Source organism: Piliocolobus tephrosceles, chromosome 15 (assembly GCF_002776525.5).
Source record: "Piliocolobus tephrosceles isolate RC106 chromosome 15, ASM277652v3, whole genome shotgun sequence".
In the NCBI taxonomy this organism is placed as follows: domain Eukaryota; kingdom Metazoa; phylum Chordata; class Mammalia; order Primates; family Cercopithecidae; genus Piliocolobus; species Piliocolobus tephrosceles.
In genome coordinates, this window is record NC_045448.1 from 96,236,908 (window position 1) to 96,246,176 (window position 9,269).

The window sequence follows — 9,269 nt, forward strand, 5'->3', positions numbered from 1 at the left end:
AGCCTCCTGAGTAGCTGGGATTACAGGCGTGCATCACCACGCCCGGCTAATTTTTTAATTTTTAGTAGAGACAGGCTTTCACCATGTTGGCCAGGCTGGTCTCGATCTCTTGACCTCATGAACCACCCACCTCAGCTTCCCAAAGTGTTGGGATTACAGGCATGAGCCACCACATTCAGCCCATAACGAAGAAGTTCTTAACAGGAACCATTTAGGATTAAACCAGTTTTACTATGGGTCTGAAGAAACTCCCCAGGTCTCCACAGACAAGTTTATTGGGGGTCTAAAAGAACTCCCCAAACCTCCATGATTTAGCAGGAGACAAGAGAAAGGTAATCACCCTGCACCGAGGCAGAGCTTGCAGTGAGCCGAGATTGCGCCGCTGCACTCCAGCCTGGGGCACAGAGCCAAACTCCATCTCAAAAATAAAATAAAATAAAATTCACCCCAGCATCTAGACCCATTAGATTAAGTGAATTTACTGAGGCTCCAGAGGAAGGTCTTCAGGACTCAGACCTTTGTTATAGATTAAAAGAAGTGAATCACTTACGTCTTTAGATGAATGGGCACTTACACGTAGACATAAAACTTAGAAGGTATATAAGCTCTGGAAAACTTTGTAATTTTGAGTTGATCTGGCAATAATTTCCAGGCCTTCTCCATGTAACTGGTTACAGAAATAAAAACTCTCTTTCTCCCCAGTTCCTCTGCATCTCGTTACTGGGCCATGAGAAACAGCAGCCCGACCCTCAGTTTGGTCGGGGAACACTCCATCTCCCAGGTTCAAGTGATTCTCCTGCCTCAGCTTCCCTCGTAGCTGGGATTACAGGTGTGTGCCACCACGCCTAGCTAAATTTTTTTGTATTTTTAGTAGAAATGGGGTTTCACCATGTTGGCCAGGCTGTTCTCCAACTCCTGACCTCAAATGATCTGCCCGCCTCAGCCTCCCAAAGTGCTGGGATTACAGGCATGAGCCACCGCACTGGCCTCAGCACCATTTTTCCAACAGCATGTACTCACCTCATGTCTCTGCATCACATTTTGGTAATTCTCACAATATTTCAAATTTTTTCATTATTATATATGTTATGTTGATCTGTGATCAGTGGTCTTTGATGTTACTTACTGTAATTGTTTTGGGGTACCACAAGCCATGCTCATACAAGACAGCAAACTTAACTGATGAATGTGTGTGTTCCATCTGACTGTTTCACTGACCCGCCATTCCCAGTCTCTCTCCCTCTCCTTGGAGCTCCCTGTTCACTTAGACACAACAATACTGAAATCAGGGCCCTTAATAACCCTACAAGGCCTTCTGTGTGTTCACATGAAAGGAAGAGTTGCATGTCGCTCACTTTAAATCAAAGCTAGAAATGATTAAGCTTAGTGAGGAAGGCATATCAGAAGCCAAGATAAGCCAAAAGCCAGGCCATCTTTCCAGAAAAATGATTCCTTTCAAATTCTGCTGCTCATTGACAATGCACGCAGTTACTCAAGAGCTCTGACGGAGATGTACAAGTCGATTAATGTTTACCTGCCAGCTAACGGTATGTCCATTCTGCAGCCCATGGATCAAGGAGTAATCTTGACTTTTAAGCTTTTTTTTTTTTTGAGATGGAGTTTTGCTCTTGTCAACCAGCTGGAGGCCAGTGGCGCAATTTTGGCTCACTGCAACCTCCGCCTCCCAGGTTCCAGCGATTCTTCTGCCTCAGCCTCCCGAGTAGCTGGGATTACAGGCGCTGGCCACCATGCCCGGCTAATTTTTGTCTTTTTTTAAGTAGAGATGAGGTTTCACCATGTTTGGCCAGGTTGGTCTCAAACTCCTGACCTCCGGTTTAAGTTTTATTGTTTAAGAAATGCATTGCTCTTTCTCTTAAGCGCGCCACTAAAGATCCTGGTGTCACCATGGGCCACCGCCCCATCCGTTGTTACCGGTATTATAAGAACAAGCCCTACCCAAAGCTTCACTTCTGCCGAGGTGTCCCTGATAGCAACATTCTCATCTTTGACCTGGGGCGGAAGAAGGCAAAAGTGGATGAGTTTCCACTCTGTGGACACATGGTGTCAGGTGAATATGGGCAGCTCTCCTCTGAAGACCTGGAGGCTGCCTGAATTTGTGCCAATAAGTACATGGTAGAAAGTTATGGCAAAGACGGCTTTCATATCCAAGTGCAGCTCCACCCCTTCCACGTCATCCGCATCAACAAGATGTTGTCCTGTGCTGGGGCTGACAGCCTCCCAACAGGTATGCGAAGTGCCTTCGGAAAGCCCCAGGGCACTGTGGCCAGGGTTCACATTGGCCAAGTTATCACGTCCATCCGCACCAAGCTGCAGAACAAGGAGCATGCGATTGAGGCCCTGCACTGGGCCAAGTTCAAGTTCCCTGGCGGACAGAAGATCCACATCTCAAAGAAGTGAGAGCTTCATTAAGTTCAATGCGGATGAATTTGAAGACATGGTGGCTGAGAAGCGGCTCCTTCCAGATGGATGGTGGGTCAAGTACATCCCTAGTCGTGGTCCTCTGGACAAGTGGCAGGCCCTGCACTCATGAGGGCTTCCACTGTGCTGCCACCTCTTAATACTCACCCATAAATCCTACTTCCTGTCCACCTTAAGCTTTTCTTTAAAAAATGCCTTTAGTAATGTTACAGCTGCCATAGGTGGTGATTCCTCTGATGGATCTGATCAAAGTAAATCTGGAAAAGATTCACCATTCTAGGCGGCATTTAAAACATTCATGAATAGGCCAGGCACGGTGGCTCGTGCCTGTAATCCCAGCACTTTGGGAGACTGAGGCGGGCGAATCACCTGAGGTCAGGAGTTCAAGACCAGCCTGACCAACATGATGAAACCCTGTCTCTACTGAAAATACAAAAATTAGCTGGGCATGGTGGCATTTGCCTGTAATCTCAGCTACTCAGGAGGGTGAGGCAGGAAAATCGCATGAACCCAGGAGGCAGAGGTTGCAGTGAGCTTAGATCACGCCACTGCACCCCAGCCTGGGTGATAGCAGGCATGCACCACCATGCCTGGCTAATTTTTGTATTTTTAGTAGAGATGGAGTTTCATCATGGTGGCCAGGCTGGTCTCAAACTCCTGACCTCAGGTGATCTGCCCACCTCAGCCTCCCAAAGTGCTGGGATTACAGGCATGAGCTGCGGCACCTCCCTATGTTTTGGTTATTAATGCCTTGTCAGATAGATAGTTTGCAGATAATTTCTCCCCTTCTGTGGGTTGTCCCTTCACTTTGTTGATGTTTTCCTTTGGGGTGCAGGAGCTTTTTAACTTAATGTGATCCCATTTGTCCATTTTTGCTTTGCTGGCCCATGCTTTTGAGGTATTACTCAGGAAATCTTTGCCCGGACCAATGTCGTGAAGACTTCTCCCAATATTTTCTTGTAGTAGTTTCATAGTTTGAGGTCTTAGTTTTAAGTGTTTAATCCATTTTGATTTTATTTTTGTATATAGTGAGCGAGAAGTCTAGTTTCATTCTTTTGCATATGGATATCCAGTTTTCCCAGCACCATTTATTGAAGAGACTGTCCTTTCCCCAGTGTATGTTCTTGACAACATTGTTATAACGAGTCCACTGTACTGTGTGGATTTGTTTCTGGGTTCTCTATTCTGTCCTAGTGGTCTATGCATCTGTTTTTTGCCAGTACCATGCTGTTCAATTACTATAGCTCTGTAGTATAATTTGAAGTCAGGTAATGTGATTCCTCCAGTTTTGTTCTTTTTGCTCATGATGGCTTTAGCTATTCCGGGTCTTTTGTGGCTTCATATAAATTTTAGGATTATTTTTTCTATCTCTGTGAAGAATGTCATTGGTATCTAATAGGGATTGTGTTGAATCTGTAGATTGCTTTGGGTAGTATAGACATTTAAAAAATATTGATTCTTCCAATCCATGAATATGGAATATTCTTCCATTTATTGATGTCCTCTTCAATTTCTTTCATCAGTATTTTATTGTTTTCGTTATTAGAGGTCTTTCACCTTTTTGGTTAATTCCTAGGTATTTTATTTTATTTGCAGCTATTGTAAATAAGATTACTTTCTTGATTTTTCAGATTTTTGCTGTTGGCATATAGAAATGCTACTGATGTCTGTATGTTTATTTTTTATCATCCAATTTTACTGCATTTGTTTTTCAGTTCTAATAGTTTTTTGGGGGGAGCAGGTCATTAGATTTTTCAAATATAAGATTATATCATCTGCAAACAAGAATAATTTAACTTCTTTCTTTTCAGTTTGAATGCTCTTTGTTTCTTTCTCTTCTCTGATTTCTTTCTCTTCTCTGATTTCTCTAGCTAGGACTTCCAGTCTGTGCTGAATAACAGCGGTGAAAGTGGGCATCCTTCTCTTGTTCCAGGTCTTACAGGAAAGGCTTTCAGTTTTTCCCCATTGAGTATGATACTGGCTGTGGGTCTGTCATATGTGGTTTTTATTATGTTGAAGTACGTTCCTTCTATATACAGTTTCTTGAGAGTTTTTTTTTTTTTTTTTATCACAAAATCCATTGATTTTTCCCATCTCAGCCTCCTGAGTAGCTGGGACTACAGGGACACGCCACCACACTTGGTTAATTTTTTATTTTTAGTGGAGGTGGAGTCTTGCTATATTGGCCAGATTGGTTTCAAACTGTTGGCTTCAACTGATTCTCTCACCTTGGCCCCTCAACATGCTGGGATTACAGGCATGAGACACTCACTGTGCCTGACCAAGATGTTGAATATTATCAGATGTTTTTTCAGCATCTAGTGAAGTAGTCATATCATTTCTGTCCTTCGTTTTGTTGATATGATGTATTACATTGATTGCTTTGCATATGCTGAGCCATTCTTGTATCCCTGGGATAAATCCCACTTGGTCATGATAAATGATCTTTTTTAATGTGTTGTTGAATTTGGCTTACTAGTATGTTGTTGAGGATTTTTGCATCAACATTTATCAAGAATATTGGCCTGTAGCTTCCCCTTCCTTTCCTTTCCCTTCCCTTCCCTTCCCTTCCCTCCCCTCCCCTCCCCTCCCCTCCCCTCCCCTCCTTTCTTTCTTTTTCTTTCTTTCTTTCATTTTTTGGATGTGTCTCTGGTTTTGGTATCAGGGTAATACTGGCTTTGTAGAATGAATTTAGAAGTATTCCCTTCTCTATATTTTTGAATAGTTTGAGTCAGGTTGGTATTAGTTCTTTTTTAAATGTTTGGTAAAATTCAAGGGTGAAGCCATTGGGTCCCAGGCCTTCCTTTGCAGGGAGACTTTTTATTGTGGCTTTGATCACATTACCTGTTACCAATCTATTCAGGTTTTCGATTTCTTCATGATTCAATCTTGGTAGCTTGTATGTGTCTAGGAATTTCTCCATTTCTTCTAAATTTTCCAATTTACTGGCATGTAGTTGCTCAAAGTAGTCTCTATTGATCCTTTGAATTTCTGCATTGTCAGTTGTCATGTCTCATTTTTCATCTCTGATTTTATTCATTTGGGTCTTCTCAGTAAGTCTGGCTAAAGGTTTGCCAATTTTGTTTATCTTTTTAAAAAACAAATTTTCGCCGGGCGCGGTGGCTCAAGCCTGTAATCCCAGCACTTTGGGAGGCCGAGACAGGCGGATCACGAGGTCAGGAGATCGAGACCATCCTAGCTAACACAGTGAAACCCCGTCTCTACTAAAAAATACAAAAAACTAGCCGGGCGAGGTGGTGGGTGCCTGTAGTCCCAGCTACTCGGGAGGCTGAGGCAGGAGAATGGCGTAAACCCGGGAAGCGGAGCTTGCAGTGAGCTGAGATCCGGCCACTGCACTCCAGCCCAGGCGACAGAGCGAGACTCTGTCTCAAAAAAAAAAAAAAAAAAAAAAAATTTTCATTTCATTGATCTTTTGTATCGTTTTTTCATTTTCATTTTATTTGTTTTTACTCTGATCTTTATTCTTTCTTTCCTTCTAGTAATTGTGGGTTTGTTTTTTTCTTGCTTTTCAGTTCCTTAAGATGCATCTTAGGTTGTTTATTTAAAGTTTTTCTACTTTATCGATGTAGGTGTTTATTGCTATAAACTTTTCTCTTACTATTGCTTTTGCTGTATTCCATAAGTTTTGGTATGTTGTGTTTTCATTTTCAATTCTTTCAAGAAATGTTTAAATTTCTATCTTAATTTCTTCATTGACCCACTGGTCATTCAGAAGCATAGTATTTAATTTCCATGTGTTTGCATAGTTTCTAAAGTTCCTCTTATTTTTTATTTCTAGTTTAATTCCATTGTGGTGAGAGAAGATACCAAATAGATTTCCATTTCTTTTTCACTTTTTCAGTGGCACATCTCGGCTCACTGCAAGCTCCGCCTCCTGGGTTCACGCCATTCTCCTGCTTCAGCCTCCTGAGTAGCTGGGACTACAGGCACCCACCACTGCGCCCAGCTAATTTTTTGTATTTTTAGTAGAGACAGGGTTTCACCGTGTTAGCCAGGATGGTCTCGATCTCCTGACCTCGTGATCCCCCTGCCTTGGCCTCCCAAAGGGCTGGGATTACAGGTGTGAGCCACCACACCTGGCTTTTTTTCACTTTTTAAAGATTTGTTTTTTTTGGCCTAACATATGTTCTCTCCTTGAGAATGATCCATTTACTTAGGAGAAGAATGTGTATTCTGCAGCTATTGCATGAAATGCTCTGTAAATATCTATTAGGTCCATGTGGTCTGTAGTGCAGATTAAGTGTGATTTTTTTGTTGTTGATTTTCTGTCTTGATGATCTATCCGATGCTAAAAGTGGAGTCTTGAAGTCTCTAGTTATTATTGTATTGAGGGCTATCTCCCTCTTAAGCTCTGATAATACTTGCTTTATATATCTGGGTGCTCTAGTATTGGATGCATATATATTTGTAATTGTTATAGTCTCTTGATGAATAGACCCTTTGTCATTATGTAATGAACTTCTTTGTATTTTTTATAGTTTTTGTCTTGAAATCTATTTGGTATGATGTAGTATAGTTACTCTGGCTCTTTTTTGGCTTCCATTTGCATGAAACATCCTTTCCCTATTTTCAATCTATGTGTGTCTTTATAGGTGAAGTGTGTTTCTTGTAAGCAACAGGTTGTTGGGTCTTTTTTTTTTTTTTAATCTATTCTGCCACTCTGTGTCTTTTGATTGGAGAGTTTAGTCCATTTACATTCAATATTATTATTGAAAAGTAAGCACTTAACTACTTCAATGGTGATACTTGTTTCCTGGTGGTTTTGTAGTTCCTTTCCTCCCTCCCTCCTTCCTTCCTTCCTTCCTTCCTTCCTTCCTTCCTTCCTTCCTTCCTTCCTTCCTTCCTTCCTTCTTGTGAAGGTGATTTTCTCTGGTGGTATGTTTTAATTTCTTGCTTTTTATTTTTTGTGTATCTGTTTTAGGTTTTTTTTTTATTTGAAGTTACCACAAGGCTTGTAAAATCATCTTATAATTTATTATTTTAAACTGATGAAAACATAACACTGTAAAAACAAATCAGCAAAGACAAAACTAATAAAAATTCTACACTTTACCTTCATCTCCCCACTTTTTAACATTTTGTTTTTTCTTTCTGTATCTTATTATATTGTCTATGTCTTGAAAAACTGTTGTTATTTTTTGATAGGTTCATCTTTTAGTCTTTCTACTCAAGGTATGAATAGTTGACACACCACAATTACAGTGTTTTCATATTCTATGTTTATGTGTGTACTTACTATTACCAATGAGGGGTTTTTTTAACCTTCAGTTGATTTCTTATTGCTTATTTATTTATTTGAGACGGAGTCTCGCTCTGTCGCCCAGGCTGGAGTGCAGTGGCCAGATCTCAGCTCACTGCAGGCTCCGCCTCCCGGGTTTACGCCATTCTCCTGCCTCAGCCTCCCGAGTAGCTGGGACTACAGGCGCCCGCCACCACGCCTGCCTAGTTTTTTGTATTTTTTAGTAGAGACGGGGTTTCACCGTGTTAGCTAGGATGGTCTCAATCTCCTGACCTCGTGATCCACCCGTCTCAGCCTCCCAAAGTGCTGGGATTACAGGCTTGAGCCACCACGCCTGGCAATTCTTATTGCTTATTAATGTCCTTTTCTTTCAGATTGAAGACCTCCCTTTAGCATTTCTTGTAGGACAGGTCTATTGTTGATGAAGTTCCTCAGCTTTTGTTTGTCTGGGAAAGTCTTTATTTCTCCTTCATGTTTGAAGGATTTTTTCACTGGATATACTATTCTAGGAAAACAGTTGGGTTTGTTGCGGTAGTTGTTGCTGTTGTTTGTTGTTGTTTTTCAGCTCTTTAAATATGTCATGTCACTCTCTCCTGGCCTGCAAGGTTTCCACTGAGAAGTCTGATGCCAGATGTATTGGAGCTCCTTTGTATGTTATTTGTTTCTTTTTTCTTGCCATTTTTAGTATTTCTTCTTTATCCTTGACCTTTAGGAGTTTAATTATTAAATGTCTTGAGGCAGTCTTATTTGGGTTAAATCTACTTGGTGTTCTATAACCTTCTTGTACTTGAATATTGATATTTTTCTCTAGGTTAAGAAAGTTCTCTGTTATTGGCTGGGCGTGCTGGCTCACATTTTTAATCCCAGCACTTTAGGAGGCTGAGGCAGGTGGATCACCTGAGGTCAGGAGTCTGAGACCAGCCTGACCAACATGGAGAAACCCCATCTCTACTAAAAATACAAAATTAGACCAGCAAGGTGGTACATGCCTGTAATCCAAGCTACTTGGGAGGCTGAGAAAGGAGAATCACTTGAACCCAGGATGCAGAGGTTGTGGTGAGCGGAGATTATGCCATTGCACTCCAGCCTAGGCAACAAGAGTGAAACTCCATCTCAAAAAAAAAAAAAAAAGAAAAAGAAAAGTATCTGTTATTATCCCTTTGAGTATACTTTCTACCATGATCTCTCTTTTTACCTCCTCTTTAAGGCCTCTAACTTTTAGGTTTGCCCGTTTGAGGCTATTTTCTAAATCTGGTGGGCATGCTTCACCATTTTTTTCCTTTTTCCTTTTGTCTCTTCTGATTGTGTATTTTCAAACAGCTTGTCTTCAAACTCACTAATTCTTTCTTCTACTTGATCAATTCTGCTGTTGAGAAACTCTGATGCATTCTTTGGGATGTCAATTAAATTTTTCAGCTCCAGAATTTCTGCTTGATTCTCTTTATTTCAATCTCTCTGTTAAATTCATCTGATAGGATTCTGAATTCCTTCTCTGTGTTATCTAGAATTTCACTGAGCTTCCTCAAAACAGCTGTTTTGAATTCTGTGTCTGAAAGATCACATATCTCTG

General features: G+C 41.1%; 1 pseudogene; it reads left to right on the forward strand.

The window, feature by feature from the left end:
- The first annotated feature begins 1,905 nt into the window (after positions 1-1,905).
- On the forward strand, positions 1,906-2,551 carry LOC111525059 (annotated as a pseudogene).
- Positions 2,552-9,269: the final 6,718 nt, after the last annotated feature.